Source organism: Rhipicephalus microplus, unplaced genomic scaffold, assembly GCF_043290135.1.
Source record: "Rhipicephalus microplus isolate Deutch F79 unplaced genomic scaffold, USDA_Rmic scaffold_42, whole genome shotgun sequence".
Lineage (NCBI taxonomy): Eukaryota > Metazoa > Arthropoda > Arachnida > Ixodida > Ixodidae > Rhipicephalus > Rhipicephalus microplus.
This window is the reverse complement of record NW_027464615.1, coordinates 77805-94839: the sequence shown is the minus strand read 5'-3', so window position 1 is coordinate 94839 and position 17035 is coordinate 77805. Positions and strand designations below refer to the sequence as shown.

The window sequence follows — 17035 nt, the reverse complement described above, 5'->3', positions numbered from 1 at the left end:
ATGTGCAAATACGGTGAGAACAATTATATTGATAAGTTCATCTACACGTTCGAACGCGAAATAAATTGTTCCAGCCTTGAAATTAGGACTCTCTTCAAAATAAAAAACTGTAAGATGACCTTAATTTTTCATTTCCTTCATGTCATATCTAGCCAAAATTGTCGTACTCTCAGGCTGCTTGGGTATTTATTAAAATTCTCGTTATAAATTAAATTCTAAACTAAACAAGTGGACATTTCACCAGCTTGTTTGTGAATACCCAAAGAATAAACCACATAACGCAGATTATCAGCGAAGATTCGGTATCATGGCTCGTTAGAGAGATCTACATGTTGTGCCGATACTCGTCAGAATAGGTCATGCCGAATAATGAAGAAGGTAAGTTCAATTGTGTGCCTGCGACGGGGTATTGAGTTCACAAGACGGTTGTGATTAACAATAAGACATGGATTGTAGCCTAGTGTCAGAATGTTAGGCATCATAACGAAGAAGTTATCAAAACAACTGAAAAACGAACTTGCCACAAGGAGACTATAAGGGTGAAAGTGGTAGCAAAATTATTATAATACTTGACTATTTGTAATAGATGCTGATGAACTTGGTGAGGTATCGAGCTATTGATTCGCAAAACGTACCCTCCCGCCTGACGTATGTTCTGACAAATAGTTCCGCACTAGCTCCAGAAGCTAAAGATTATTCCGTAATCATTGAAGCGCGAAATGCGTGCAATATTTAGAAGAATATCTCATTGCCAGAAGTAAATTGAGAAATTTCGGCTCTCTTTGTGAGGCAGAGATTTCTCGGTAGTAAGCTATAAATGTTCGCATGCTGCTCATAGGCGTTAGAAACAGCATCAGACCACTGCTAAGCGGATATTCTCCCCTAACGCTCGGTCATTCCGATCAGATGAACTTCATTCAATTTATGGAAAGGAACTCCAAGAACCCAACCGAGGGCCTCGCTTGCTTGAATTATAATCATGCGACTTCATTTTTTCTCTCAAGTATCAGCTGCTCTTAAAACCATCTGCTTGATTGCTTTCAAATGACTGTATCAATACACTGCGGGCGATGACGTCCTTGTCGCTTAGTACACTCGTGAATCAGTGCACCTACCATTTTCCGGCAGCGGACCAAGATTATTTCACGTGACATTCTCTCTTTCCAAGTCTCCTGCGTGCATGCTTCGACTGCTGATTCTGTCGGTGTGAGGAACGTTGCGCTAAACGTCGCGGGTGCTTAGCCTTCTGGCAAGCACTGCGTTGCACTCGAAAGCAATAATTCGAGCCTTGTCGTGCCGATTTCACCTTTTGACCATGAAATGCTTATCTTCCTGGGTCTCCTTTGAAGCAGGCTGAATCCGAACCGATCGAGACGAATCAAGGTGAACCCTTGCCAACTTCTTCAAAGTTTTCAATTCTCATGCAGGTTGTAAGTTGCTCTTATATCGGGGAGTTTTCTCCTTGAATGACCTTGGCTTTCACGTCCTGCAAATTATTTCTGACCAAACTTCGCTACGCCTACCGAATGTGAAAATCCGAAACAAACTGTCATGAATAGTGCTTATACAATATTCGTACCAAATAATGTTACGCTACCACCATTACCACAAATCATACGTTCCACCCCGAAGCATGGCTTCAGCGGCTATAGTGTTACACTATATTTGTTCTAATTGCCCTACTTGAAGTTCATTTAAAAATATTTCAGCAACTCTAATGAATGATTACATTAGTAACTGCGAGAATAATTAAGCACACGAAATTAACTTTCCGAAATTGACTGTTCTTCTTATTTAACACGGTTGCAACAGAAATCTCAGCCATTAGTATGTAAAGCGCTGCAAGTACCAATATTACTACGGTCACAGATTCTATTAATGGGCGTTCGTCCCTTCCTGGGTATTTCACCGTTGCCTCGAATATTTTTATTTTGTTACAACTGCGTCACAGTCTGTGGTTGCCTCTGACTTGCTGTTCCTTTGATCGCCTAAGCTAACCGGGCCACAAGGATTCGTTTATAAGTGAAACTGTAGGTTGAAAAACAGAGAAAGCACACGTATTGTGTTGCCTTCGTGTACCTTATAAACTACGTGTATACTTCACCAGCGGACTGTCACGCAAGCACGGTAACTCTGTTTTGACCTCGTTTCTCCATTTATGTACAAGGCGCACAATGCATCGAATGCATGACGGTGTGAATATTCATCAAGAAATTGTATTAGCCTGCATCAACTCTGGTTGGTGATACATGCAGAGGTTGTTATAAGCATTTGTTTAGCTCAATTTGGCGTAATATAAGTCAACAAAGGAGTGCTTTATTGTTTCGTTTTATGGGCAGAAAAATTGAGGAAACAACGTTGGAAATTTAGTACATCGAATAGAACCTGGGGCACTTTTGGCTATATATATCTTTTTATTTAAAGCTTAAACTTTGAGGAATGTTCAAGCCAGACATCGTTATTTATGTCAAGCACTTGTCCAATTAAATCTGTTTTTCATACTTATATTAATTTACTGTTATTCAAGTATTTTTCTTCTCCCTGTGATGCTCCAATTTGTACAGTGCAAGGGCAGGTTTCCAAGAGAAATGGAGGCACTCTCTGCTTTCATGAAACATTTTCCTGCTGAATAGCGGCCAATGCCACATATGATTAATACGAGTCACAGTTTCGAAGGCCGACAACGAAGAAGGGAATAATTATGATTATGATGAATATGATGATTACGACAACGATCACAAGAAACGACAGCTCCAAGACAGTTATGCATGCCCTGGCAACGATTAAAAAAAACGCTCCGACATTTCACTGGAAACGAACACACTCGAAGGACAAGGGCTCTGCTTGAATACTCGTCCTCTATCTGAGTGGCCCGCGTAAAGGGTACAAAAGTGAGTCAACAAACACGCTGGTGCCGCACACGATGACTCAAGTTGTGCATTCGGCCTCGCACCAACTGACACATGCTAAGTGACCAGCACTCGTATAATTGGCAAGACAGCCACAACATAGAGTTAGGATGCGCAAGGCGCAAAGCACAGGTGAGCAGCGCCGAGATGTCCTTATCAGTAACGGTGATTTCATTGCCGGGGTTCCGGAATTGGTTATTAGCAAATGATTCGTCTCTGCATTGGTGCTTTTCCGGCTCATGGACGCGGATACATATCACGCTTGTTGCGAGCTTCCGCTGACGTTATTTTTCGTTTTATCTTCTATAGTTGTGGCACGTGCCGATTTTACTTTGCGTGACGTGTTCGCTGTACGCTATACGGTTATACTGCAAACAGGCAAGAAAAAGTAAGGTCGGCGTGCGCAGATCTCTTTCTACTTACGCTTCTCTCAAGAATGGCACCTGATGGCTTTATTCTTATTTTTTTTTTGCCGCACAGTTTTGCCAGGTGTGAGAGTTCATGAACGGAGTGAAAAAGCATTCAACAAGATGGGACTAGCCCTGATGGTTGGGTGAACTCTCAAGGAAGCATCAAGGCTGGTGTTCGAGGTATATCATCCGCGTACATCAATGCTGGTAAAGCCTGTTCAATTAATTTTTCTTGTTTGACGAAAGAGAGGTTGAAGCCAAGTCCACTACCCTCTAATAATTGCCTCTAATCCTGATTGATTGATATGTGGGGTTTAACGTCCCAGAACCACCATATGATTATGAGAGACGCCGTAGTGGAGGGCTCCGGAAATTTTGACCACCTGGGGTTTCTAACGTGCACCCAAATCTGAGCACACGGGCCTACAGCATTCTCACCTCCATTAAAAATGCAGCCGCCACAGCCGGGATTCGATCCCGCGACCTGCGGGTCAGCAGCCGGGTACCTTAGCCACTAAACCACTACGGCGGGGCCAATAAAATATAATATATTTTCCGCAAAGTCACCGATCAAAGGCAAACTCTACTGCAAGCAAAAAAATAGATACCTTACGTACATCGATGGTAGGCATTGCGACGCGTTTTAATACCCCTTCTGTCTCCTATATTTTTTTTTGTGGCAGGAATACATTATGTACGGAGTTACGTGCTTTCAAGCTCATCGGTGGTGAACGTGGCGACGAGGTTTATTGATCTGTATCGGGAGCACTTGTACAGCGCGGAGAAGGAACAAACCGGCGCCGGGTCCTTGCGGGCGAACCAAGATACGAACTTCGTTAACGAAAAGGAAAAGGCATAGGCCTGCAGAGATGCCAAAAACAGATAGCAACGTATCGCTTGTCGGAGGTCACCGGAAGCTACAAATTATTCTGTAACGCTGTACACAGGACACAGATCCCTTTCGTTCGATTTGTTGACTGTCGCACCGTACAGAGAGGCAGACAGACATATTTAGAATGCACTGTGCTCAGTCCTTCAGTAACCATAGCGTTGATGCACTACCCTATTTTGTCACTAGCAGTTCCGTTTACCTCCTCAGGCATTGCGATGAACGAACCGATAAAGGTATTTATTGCATAATGAAGTCAACGGTCGTACCAATACGTGCGATAAAAAGCAGTCGTGATCACTTCTTTAATCAGGAATCGAGTAGTGAACAACTATTTACGTAAGCAGTGACGCAAGCTTGAATGCTCTGCAGGGCGTCTGAGGCATTGCTTCTTCGGGTTCCGTCGTCATTCGGTATCGGAGAACGTTCGTACACCTAGCGTTGTAATAACAATGTCTAGAGTTTCACGTCCCAAAACGCTCATCTTATTATGAGCAACAACGTGCGGTGGAGGGCCCCGCAAATTTCGACCATCTGGTGTTCTTTAACGGGCACTGACATCACACAGTGCATGCGACTCTACCATTTTACCTCCATCGAAATGAGACCGCCATGGTGGGGATCGAACCGGCGACTTTTGGCTCAGCAGCCGAGGACTATAACCACTGCTCTGATGGGGTGGACCATGTTTATTATTCTAGGAATGCTCTAGCTGATTCCTGATGTTTTAGCTGTACCCATACCGTCCTATATTCAATATCGATTTATTCGAGAAAGAAAACAGTCAGATAGCATAGACGAGTAATGTCATGATTGGAACCGCCTTCCCTCGAATGTCGCAACCATCACTGACTTCAAACTTTTTCAAGAAACATTAGCTAACATTGTATAACCAAGGAAACCTGTTACCTATGCTTATTGCTTCTGTTTTTGTATATTTGGAACTAACTATTTTTTATACATTCTGCAGAAGTGTTAATATTATCTGTATTTTATTGTATTGTTTTATTTGTGTTTATTGTATTGTTTATTTGTATTTATTGCACTGTTTTATTTGTACTTTTCATGTATTTACCCACTCCCCTCTTTAATGCCTTTTTGGCCCTGAGGGTATTATAAATAAATAAATAAATAAAAAAAATGTACAGGTCGGTCGAATGTCCCAGGAAACGCGAGAGCGCGATGTTCACGCTCCGCTCAGCGTCATGCAGCACAAGTTGCGAAAAACGAACCCACGCGCTAAACCAACGCAGAGGCCGTACACGTCCCGCTTTGTGTGCTACTGAGACACCACTTTGCATCATAGCTCGCGCGCGGTCACACTGTCATGGATGTGCAGCGGAGTCGCCCATCAAGAGTCGTGCGGTGGCATGGCAGCCCTTTCACGCACGAGCAATTCGAAGGAGTAGTGGGCCGTGGAAAAATTTTGGATGATGGATTCTCCTTTTTAACATGACCTGCAAAGTGGAGAACAGTATTTCTTTAGGGTTTGTAGGAGCACATATAATAATAATAATAATAATAATAATAATAATAATAATAATAATAATAATAATAATAATAATAATAATAATAATAATAATAATAATAATAATAATAATAATAATAATAATAATAATAATAATAATAATAATAAAATACACTCACACTGACGACCTTGTCTTCATTAACTTGCTACATATATTCTTCATAAATCAGGGAAAGGAAGGGTGCTCAAAATTTCACTGCACGCAACATGAGGAATGAATGACAACAGCGCTTAAGAGAAGAAATAGTGCTGTTGTCTCTTTTTTTTTTCTCTCGTGTCTCGTTGAACGCTTTACACTATTTCGTCACCTGTTGCAACAATGAACTAGCCCAGGAATGAAGCCGAGCAAGCCTTATCGTTGAGTGCATGGGTTCAAATAAGACCCTTTCACTGTTTAAGAACACAGACCCTTGATGACATCTTGTTTCGTCCACCGATGTGCCTTAATAGCGTTGGTGGGCAAGAAGAGCTTTCAAAAATAGCCCGCTCATTTTCTACAATTTTCTTCCTTTATTTGGCGAAGTTTATTCAAATAAATATTCTTTTGAGCTACATAAAAATAATAGCAGATTCCTTCGAACTTCACGCACGTTGCTTTCATCTGAAAAAAAAAAAGCTAAAGAGAGACTTTCCGTACCATTGAAAAGAACTTGAGAACGTGCTTTCACTTTCCAAGTTAGGAGCCTGGTAAATGAAGTAACCGGAAGTTTTTTTGGGTACAATGCTTGCAATCCTCAAACCGTGTATTCATAAATAGGAATTCCGCGCAATTCTTTCGCGGCGGTGTTGACGTGCGATATCGCGGCAGGCAGCGACAGCCCGGCTACGCTCAGGCGAAGGGGCGCTTCGCCATAAGATGATGCGCGGCATGTGCCGCCTCTGCGTCGTTTTGCGCATGTGCTTGGTGCTCACCGTTTTGCCGTGCATGGCGCTGCGCTGAGCGGGAACCACAAGTTCGCGTGTTTCCTGTAACAGTGGACCAACCATGCAGTACGTTGCGTTGCTTCGGCGACACTAGTAAGAGGTGCTCGATGTGGAAAACCCCTCAAGACAGGCCGGAGAACTCAAGCAGCCAGATCACGCCGTGCTTTTGTTACTTAATCACGGCTATCGCACCATTCAAAGATTGCGGTAATGAAGCTCATTAATCAATATGACCAATATAGTTGTAAGATAATGAATATGAATAGCTTGATGGTTAAAATAAATGGATAGTGCTGTTCGGTGAATTCAACGGCTACACAGCTCTTCCCTTGTTTGACAAAAGCTGCTCACTTTTGCGTGAAGAAACTAAATTAGCTGTTTTCTTAAGAAGTTAGTTTTTCATGAGCAGAATAGGGTTGAAAAGCTACTTCGTGCATCACAAAAATGTTAAAAAAAGAAACAAGTGTTTCCTTTTTTTTTTTAGTGCAAAATCAGTGGCCCAAAAAGGGCCGATGCAAGGCAGGACATAAGGACTACTACATACTGTGGAATTTCTTGCATGTTTATCCTCCTTATGAATATGTCTAAGTACGGGATACGAAGCGCGCTCTATATATAGGGCATGGTCGATGTTTTCACTCGGTTACTTCTGCTACGCGAGCTCCTTCGTAATGACGAAAAATTTCATCTCCGGCAAGCCGATGCTTTCGCGCTTAACCCTGTTCGCAAACTGACTAGATGCAACGACTCTTGATGGCTAAGTGATGTCGTAATAATGTTCCCTCTTTATGTTATACCTATGTTTACGGTGCAGTGGCCAGTTCAAACGAGATACTCTGAGCACGCGAATGCTTGTAGTGAGGGTGAGAGGATTTGTGGCAATGATTATAATCGTTCAGTCATAGGTACGGAAGCGCCGACAAAAAGCTTTTTTTCGAAGGGTGTGGGAGGGGAAGGAGCTCTTCTTGATCTTAAGGGGGGGGGGCAGGTAGATGCGATTCAGTGTCATTTTGTGATCTGCTTGATATTAAAGAAATCACGGGACGGGAAAGGGGAAAGGCACGGGCCTGGAATGCCCCCCCCCCCTCCCTGGCTACGCTATACTGCTATGGTAAAAAACAAGAGCTTACCCACGCACTGACACTTGTATGCCACAGAGCTTCTCATTGCTAGCGTATGGTTCCGTGAGCTTACGCATTAACGCAAACGCCTATGTTTAATGTTCCATGGAAATGCTCAGTCACGTTTGTGAAATCCTACGGTGGCCACGACTGCACATTTCATTAAGTGATCAGCGCTCACCTCCCGCCGTTTTTCTTTTCGCCGAACCGGAGCGTTCAGGAAGTTGACGCTTAGGAGGGTCGAGAATCGTGGGCGACGCATCAGGCTTCCGCTTCGATGCTCAGGACCTTCCACCTTGTGCTTCGGCGAAATCCACGAAAAGTCGCACGTTCCACTGGTACCACTCGTCTCTACAACGCACGGAACACAGCCTCGGGTGTTTCGATGCAGACCCGTGTGCGCTACGAATGGCAGTGGCCACTTCACCCACGAACTCCTGTCGCCGGCAAACTTGCGAGCGAGTCAGGCCGGGTGTATCCATAAGAAGAGTAGTCTTTGGGGTTCCACGTTCCAAAACAATGTTATGATTACGAGGGACGCTGTAGGCGAGGGCTAGGAGGTTTTGACCATCAAGGATTCTTTGACGTGTGCCTAATATAAGCACATGGGCCTCGACAGTTTGGCCTCCATCTCAATGCGGCCCGGATTCCATCCCACGACCTTCGCGTCAGCGCTCGAACAGCGGTAGCACTAGACCACTTTGACGGGTCAGGTGGGACCCTAACGCACACAAGATCATGACATGACGTTCGCATTACGCAGCTCGAATGAATGAACGGACCTGGAACCGAATTACACAAAGAAACGGCTGCACTCGGACATAGAACGATGCAACATGACACAACCCCTCGACATCGTGCTGTGTGACGTCACACTCACTGTTACCAACCCTTTTCTGTCGTTTACGCGGCGTTCTCTAAAAAACAAAAAGTTGAGGAGTATAGTATAGTGTTCAGGGCAGTATTTCGATGTGCTCTGGTTACAACCCTATTCTCTGTTGGCAACGCTCGGCGTAAACTACTCTGCAATTCTTGAGAAGCCTCACGATTGGTCGAGATTATTATGCTAAGTTTACGCAGAGCAAGTAAGTACTGAAGTTTATTCGAGACCTGAGGAGAGTACCACCGATAATTTCCAGATGTTCTGTACCACATCTATCTATCCAGACGTGCCTTACTGAAGTTAAAGCTTTACTGACGGCCGACGCTCTGTTCGGCGCTACCAGTGTACAATGTGAATCGCTTGTAGTTTGATTTTTCCTTTGTCTGGCAAAAGTTCACCTTCATGAAAAGTTACATTCTAAACCCACCGACGTTTGCCTTCTTTCTTTTTTTTTCGAGAGATTGCTCTTTGGCATAACAAGCATAGATAAACTCAGTTTCATCACGCTTAGATAAACAAGTTGCACACATAAAGCTTAACAGAGATCAATGGAACGGTCCTCTTAACCACTCTTCTAAGTCCGGGGGCGACCGCGACGGTGACCCGTTGTTGATTGAGTGATATGGGGGTTTAACGTCACAAAACCACCATATGATTATGAGAGACGCCGTAGTGAAGGGCTCCGGAAATTTCGACCACCTGGGGTTCTTTAACGTGCACCCAAATCTGAGCACACGGGCCTAAACATTTCCGCGTCCATCGGAAATGCAGCCGCCGCAGCCGGAACTAGATGACGCGACCTGCGGGTCAGCAGCCGAGTACCTTAGCCACTAGAGCACCGTGGCGGGGCCGGTGACCTGTTGTTTGAAGTTGACGAAGGCGCGCTTTCTCTAGGCCAGGGCATGACCACACAAATTGTGTCACGTCCAAGGCAGTTATAAGAGCGTCACTAAAGGAGCAGGTGGTTCCATAGCGTGCGCGGTATTGTTGCTGCCAGTGGGCGGTAACTGCCGACGTAAGAGCATCCCCCACTCGAAGTCTCCAAAGCGCTACCTCCTCTAAGCGGGTAAGCCCACCAGGGAGGTCGGAACCACACGGTGGTATGAGTGCTCGTATGGTGCGTCGGAAACATTCTCTTTGGCGCAGCAGATTTCCGCAGTTGTCTTCGGGAATTGTTGTACTGGTTAAAATATGGCTGGGGAGCGACTGGCAGAATCCGCCTCTAGCTGACCAGACATTGCCGCACGTTTGCCTTCTTCAATGTGACGACCCCCTGACAACATTTAATGTGGGACTAATTACACGCTAGCCTGCAAGCTTGCTAAGGACACAACGAGGTGCACACTTTTTCAGCAGACCATTTTCGTTTTTAAAATGGCCGAACAATCCTATTGCACACGATATGTATCAATATAATATGTTAAACTTTTTTGCCTTTACTATTCTTTAACCATGCTGTATGTCACGTTTGAAGAAACTGCGCGAATGTTGCTTTATGTGCATTTCTCATTTAAATTTGAATAACATTAGCAGGTTCAGTGTAACGTCCCAAATGCACCATATGAATATTAGAGACACCGTATAGAAGGCTACGGAATTTTCGACCACTTGGGGTTCTTCGAAGTGACACTAAATGTAGGCGCACGGGCCTCAATCGTTTTCGCCTTCATTGAAAATGCTCTGCACATTTGAAGTGTTATTTCAACATGTTATATTTGATGAAGTTGAAGGCTTTACTTTTGTGAGAATAAGAGCCAAAGTAAATTTTATTGGAATTAGTACAAAGGGTGCACGTTGATATAATATACATAAGAAGGTCCCAAAGTCAGGGACTGCAATCAGACCTCCTTATTCAGATTGAAATAAGAAATATGGGTTACAGTATTGATATGTGAGGTTTATTGTCCCAAAAACACTACATGATTATGAGAGACGCCGTAGTAGAGGGCTCCGGGAATTTCAACCACCTGGGGTTATTTAACGTGTACCCGAATCTGGGCACATGGGCCTACAGCATATTCGCCTCCATTGAAATTGCAGCAGTCGGAATTCGATCTCGCAACCGGCGGGTCAGCAGACGAGTACCTTAGCCACTAGACCACCACGGCAGGCCTGGGTTACCGCATAAAAGCACAGGTATTAATTCAACAGATATAAATTACACATTGAGGAATAAGAGCACATAGAGTAGCAAGAATGAGGCCATCAAATAACAATGCACAAAAATACCGTGAAGACAGATACAACTCGGAGATTGAGATAACATAATATTTTAAATTTTTTAATTCATGCGATCAGATTTATTTAAATTCAATTCTCTGTGATTGTCATGTAAAAGAACTGCCACTTTCTGTACATGTTTCTGACTACTTTCAAATTACCTGCGACATCTAATCCACTAAATATCTCTGACAAGATCTCGGATATGAACTGGCTTGACCTGACGTTTAAAGGGCATCTATAGTATGTCAGAAAACACAGCCCATTTACCTGGTTTTTCTTCCGAATTGATGAGTTCCAGTGCATTGCACAGAGCCTCGAGTTTTGCCGTCGTTGACGTTGTCACATGTGAAGTCTTGATCTCTAGAGTATTTACGGCGTGTTCCCATGCCGCGTGTACAGGTATAACTATTAAAACAACGTGGCGTCCGTAACAGCGTTTTTTTTATCTAAGTTCATGGCGCATTCAGCTACCGTATTCCGTCAGGGACTCCGTCTCCAAGGATGGCGATCGAAAACATGTCGCCATCGTCTCTGAGGGGGGCGCGAATTTCGCACGGTTCCCAAGGTCTATATGCACCCTTCTACGTTCCACGCGCGCCAACGTCGTTTCTCTGCGCGATCCACTCGTCCCAGCCGGCTGATCGCAGACGGAAGGTGATCTGCGGGTGATGTTTATTTATAAAGACGACGAGCTCGTGGCGGCCGTAATCATGAAAGGCTTGGCACGCACATGCGTCTTAATGGCTGCTCTTCAGATATTATGATTCTGTTGTTGACGTCTAGCAGAGAGAGACACATTGGAAATGTTGATTCACAAGCGGTGATTAGATGTTGTATTAAACACCGCAACTCAGCCGTCGTAAGCGTCGTAATGGATGTTGTCAAGGTGCCGCTTCCGGGGTCCCTGCGAGAAAGCATTATTTATGAAGGAGACCCCACTCCCTTCTCCCTGCTAGCACGTGCCGCACCACGGGCGATTGAGTGACGTCATTTGTCTTTCGAAAATGCCGCCATGCCTGAACTGAATGCGTCAGCCGCGGTGCTTGCCGTAAACAGTGCGATAACGTATGAATGAACAGATGAGCTGCGTTTATTGTACGGCTCGTTTCCGGGACAGTAATAATACGATTCAGCCGTGCGGCTTTCGTAAGTCGGCAGAGAACCGCAACGTTCGGTGATCGTTAATTACAGCAGCTCTCCGGTAAATAAGCAGGAAAGAAAATATACCCAGTAAGATACATTGTTTGGAATGAGAATTGTATATAGTACCATAGCACGCAACACCCATACCGATCTGGGCAACATCCATTGTTGCTCAGACCATGCGACGAAAATTCAAATATACAAGATGGCAAATAGGTGAATAATAAAGCTTTAAATGAAATTTGTTCGATCCTGAGCCGACGTTGCCAGGCAAAGGTCATTACTTAAATTAAACGCACAGAGATCAGCCTGAGCTTTCATGCACTGACTTGCCACTGTGAAAAGGAGGAAAAAAAGCATCAGGTCTGAAATTGGTAAGGATGACAACAAAACGTGCTCAGTCGAGCAATACATCAATTTACCAATCAATCAATCAATCAATCAATCAATCAATCAAACAATCTAGCAGTCCATTAACTAATCAATCAGTCAGTCAGATGACATCCTTTATCAGTCAGTCAGCAAAAAAGCAATCATTACACCAGCCACTCAACCAATCAATCAGTGAATTGATCAATCAATGCAATAAAAAAATTCCTTGCTTCGTGAGGAACTGGCCATCCAGCGAGCCGAGGAAGGTGCCTGAGCCCAAGGGCTTGCGGCCGATGCCTAAGCCGGGGTTCAAGCCCACCCCGATTAGTCATCGCCGGACTCTTAATAAATGTTGTTTCTCTCTCTCTCCGTGAGGAATATGCGATGAGCGGAAATAAAAAAAGCTTCAGATTGGAGTTTCTGTATACATGACGTTGATGCGATGCCGTTGATGCACGACGCTTGTGCATTGCAGAATTGTCACTACGCTGTGTCATAATTTACGCTTTTTCACAAAGCTGCAGCTCTAGCATACATTATGCACCTAAATTATAATTATTAAATAGATGGTTGTAAAAGGTATCATACAGGCGAAAACAGTTCACAGAGGTTCTAGAGCCAACGTTTTTACTGCCCCGTAAGCATTTGTCTACTGATAGTTTACAAAAACTAAGTAACACAGCGTTTTCTCTAATGTCTCGAATCTCGCGCGCTACTCTTTAAATGCTCAACAACAGCAGTTGTAAGGCCAATCGCTCGCTACTACCACTCTCGCAGTGCCAGTAAGCCAATATATTATCAAATGGTTCTTGACCCGAAAGTCGTGATTTCGAACCCGGCTGCGGCGTTCGCATTTCCGTGGAGGCAAAAAGGTAGAGCCCCATGTACTTTGCGATGTCAGAACACCAGATGTTCAAAACTTCAAGAGTCCTCCACTACGGCGTCTCTCATCATCATGAATGGTTTCGATGCATAAACCACAGACATCATTATGATCATTGCTGAACCATAAAAACAGTGATCCCCATCTAATGCCCGCCAACACAAGACCCAGCGACGTCCTTTCTGACACTGACTGGGGGGCTCTCTCAAAACAGCCATTGCAGTGTCTTGTACATTTAGCAGCAGTCGAAATCGTGGCACTCTGCGTGCCAGGTAACGTACTCGTTGCTTGGTGTGAAACCAAGACTTAGGTAAGTGCAGGCGAGCATATTGGCATCGCTTCAGTTGAGTCATAGTCGGGAGGCAGCTGCCTGCACCGACGGTCGCGCTGAGCTCAGCGAGTTCCTTTGCAAGGTCACTCAGGCAAAGTCAAGAAAGAGATTACATCGCTTCGTGAACACCGTATCTCTACATCGGTGATTCCCTAGAAACCGTAAGCTATGCTTCCGTCACACTAGTTGGTTGTAGGCCAGTACATTTTGTACAGTTGCCCATGGGAAAGTACCATACTTTCATCACTCTACCTCCCAACCCCCTCCCCCCCCCGGCTTATATTTTAACGCGCGGGAAATCTTGCACTATACGAAAAATGAAAAAAAAAACAAAAAAAAACAAAAGAAACTTGACACTGACTTCACGTTCAAGCCTGATTCTGACGCTCACACACATTTGAAGGTTACATACCAAAAGAAGGTGCTGCTTAGAATCGCGCAACTACGGCATTATTGGGGAACGTCTCCTGAACGATGTTTAACTGAACTACGTATGTGGATAACACGCTATACTTCCATCTTCTTAAAGAAGAATCACTGATCTGCATTGCTATAGGTAATGGAATTGTCACCTTACGCGATGTGTGATGTGAGGCGGAACGAATAGTTTTTTTGTTCGTTCAACGTTTGGCATCTGTTTGAACGATTGGTAATTCATTCTTTACAAAGGTGCCTTACTAGAGCGTTTCTTACATGATCTTTTTTTTTTCGTTTAGGGGAGGAGAGAGGGTGACTGTAGTTTGGCCATAGTAGATTATGAGAATTTGGCTAAGCTGATCACTGCTCATTCGTACCATAAATACGAATAGCTTTAGTGTACCAAAACGCCTAAGTCTAGTGACGTTCGTAACAGACCGTTTAAGTCAATGCTGATGCGGGCAAACGTCCTCAGGGAGGGTGGCAAAAAGAAAAAAAGGACTTACACTATAGAAGGTGTAAGGTTGAAGCTATAGCTGAGGGAGGGTTGAAGTTCCAAGTGCTAAAATATTACAAACTCTGATAGGGAGATGGATTCTCAAGCATAACGACGCAGTTACAGCCCGATTTGGAGATGCGTGTTTCATATTCAAACGAAGTGTGTATTCACTGACCATTAAATTTGTTCCAAAAAAAGCTCCCCTCACCCGCAGACGACGCTTAAAAGAGATATAATAAATTAAAGATCCTCAATTTCCGTTTCTGGGCTGGCGTTTGAAGCAATGCCCTCCTCTTCCTTTTTACATTTTCTTTTTATTAGAAAGAAAAAAATGAAAGAAATAAAAATATAGCAGAAGAGCACCATGTCTGCACACTTATACTGTACGTCTTTCACTTGCTCTGTGTCCTTCTCTGTATTAGTGCCGTTGAACAATAAACAGCTTCATTTAGAGGATGTATCAGGCATAGGCGCCGTCAATCCAGGACACCCTGAGTTCGGTTAGCGTACCGAACATTCACGACCAGTTTTAGCTGACAATCGATGTCGAACCAATAGCTAAAGCTTTCTTCCAAAAGCTCTTTGAGGTGGTGAGGGTAACGCCAACTTCGGAAAACTATATACTGGGCGAAATTTCACCCATCCTCTCCTACTTGTTCTAGGTTGAGCTTATAGCATGTCCGAATGGTTAAATATTGTTGTTGACTGAACTCCTGGTTCACATCCACCAGGAAATATGGCGTCTTGCCGGCCACTTTCTCCCTTTCTCCGAGCAATTATTTTTCATTGTTTTAGCGTGCTATATTTTGGCATGTTGTTTGGGAAAATTCCTTCACCTCGTGGACTGACGAAAATGACACCGCTAAGATTTATGGAATATAAGATATCAATGGTTCCATACATACCCCTTGATGTTTTGTAACCTCTGCGTGTACATATGCGCATATTTCGTTTGCCATTATGTTGTATTTTCTATGATTTGTGTCCCACTGCACTGCATTCATGATACTGCTCGTCACAGAAGCAATAAGTTAAAATCAACAAAAAGAAAACCAGATTTAGTATAGCTTGAACTTTTTGTTGGACTTTAGTATTTGTAGCACTTGTCATTAGATGCACGAAGACTCCAAAGTCATATAAAATAGCGTACTGGTACAGTTTTGGAGCTTTGGTAGTAACGCTCGTCATTAACACGTTTCAAGTAACAACTACACTTACTGATAACAAATACGCTTACTTATCAAACGAACGTCAGAGCTTGTGTGTAATTTTAGGTGTAAGGTCTGTTTTCTGCGAGCACCAGAACAAAATAGATTCAAAATTGCAAACCAGAAAAAAAAAATATCAGTGTACAAAGAGAAAGACTGGTCGGGTCTGCGTTTTTCTTTTATGTTTCTTTCCCTGTGCTGGCGTCGTTACGTGCTGGAACTTGGAACTTAGTGATCATGTGTCTACGGGCCCAGAAGTTCAGACAGTGTTCAACTTTTTTGTGGTATTATTTGGGCCAGCCCCGAAATATGATTACGAGTTGCACAATAGTAAGAGCTGTCAGATTAGTTTCGATTCCCTGTGTTTTTTAGCCCGGCACTAAAGGTAGACATTTTTTTTTCATGCCCTGCACCTCCATTGAGATACTGCCGCACTGGCCAGGAATCAAAGCAGCGCTTTCGGGCTCAGCAGAGAAACATTATAGCCGCAAAGCTACAGTGTACTATGCTACTACTGCTATTACTAATAATACTGCTGCTGCTGCTACTACTACTACTACTACTACTACTACTACTACTACTACTACTACTATAATATTATTATTGGTATTGTGATTATATTATTATTATTATTATTATTATTATTATTAATATTATTATTATTATTATTATTATTATTTATATTATTATTATTATTATTATTATTATTATTATTATTATTATTATTATTATTATTATTATTATTATTATTATTATTAATATTATTATTATTATTATTATTATTATTATTATTATTATTATTATTATTATTATTATTATTATTATTATTATATTGTGGTTTTAAGTGCACAAAATACGCTGTTGTCAAGAGGCATGCTGCAGCGTAGGGTATGCAAATTTATGCCACTTAGATTAAATACCGTGTACATAAATATAAGTGCGGAAACCTCTGGTATTTCGCCTCCGTAGAAATGCGATCACTGGGCCCGGGATCGAACGATTAACCGTCGTGTCAGCAGCCGAGTATCATAACCACTATACAACGCAGCGGCTAGCCTGAACAACCAGCAGAACAGGGGACCTAATAATAAGCATAACGTTGGTAGGACGAACAGGTGGTCATGTCCGCAGGCACGGAGTTGAGTACGCCTAATTGACACAATACGAGCGACTCAGAAGCACGCCGCGATTCGACGACATCAAGCCGATGTGCGCTGGGAGATTGTAATTTGGCGTACTTCGTACAGCACACCCGAGGAGACCTTGCCGACCGATTGTGTGTGCCAACGCCGCGT

At 43.4% G+C, this 17035-nt stretch overlaps 1 long non-coding RNA gene across 1 annotated transcript; it reads right to left on the bottom strand.

The window, feature by feature from the left end:
* Positions 1–10540: 10540 nt before the first annotated feature.
* Positions 10541–11728, bottom strand: LOC142787050 (uncharacterized). The gene is made up of 2 exons (XR_012889233.1): positions 11155–11728; positions 10541–10776 (listed from the first exon to the last, which is right to left on the bottom strand). It is a non-coding gene; the product is annotated as an uncharacterized LOC142787050 (long non-coding RNA).
* Between the last annotated feature and the right edge of the window lie 5307 nt (positions 11729–17035).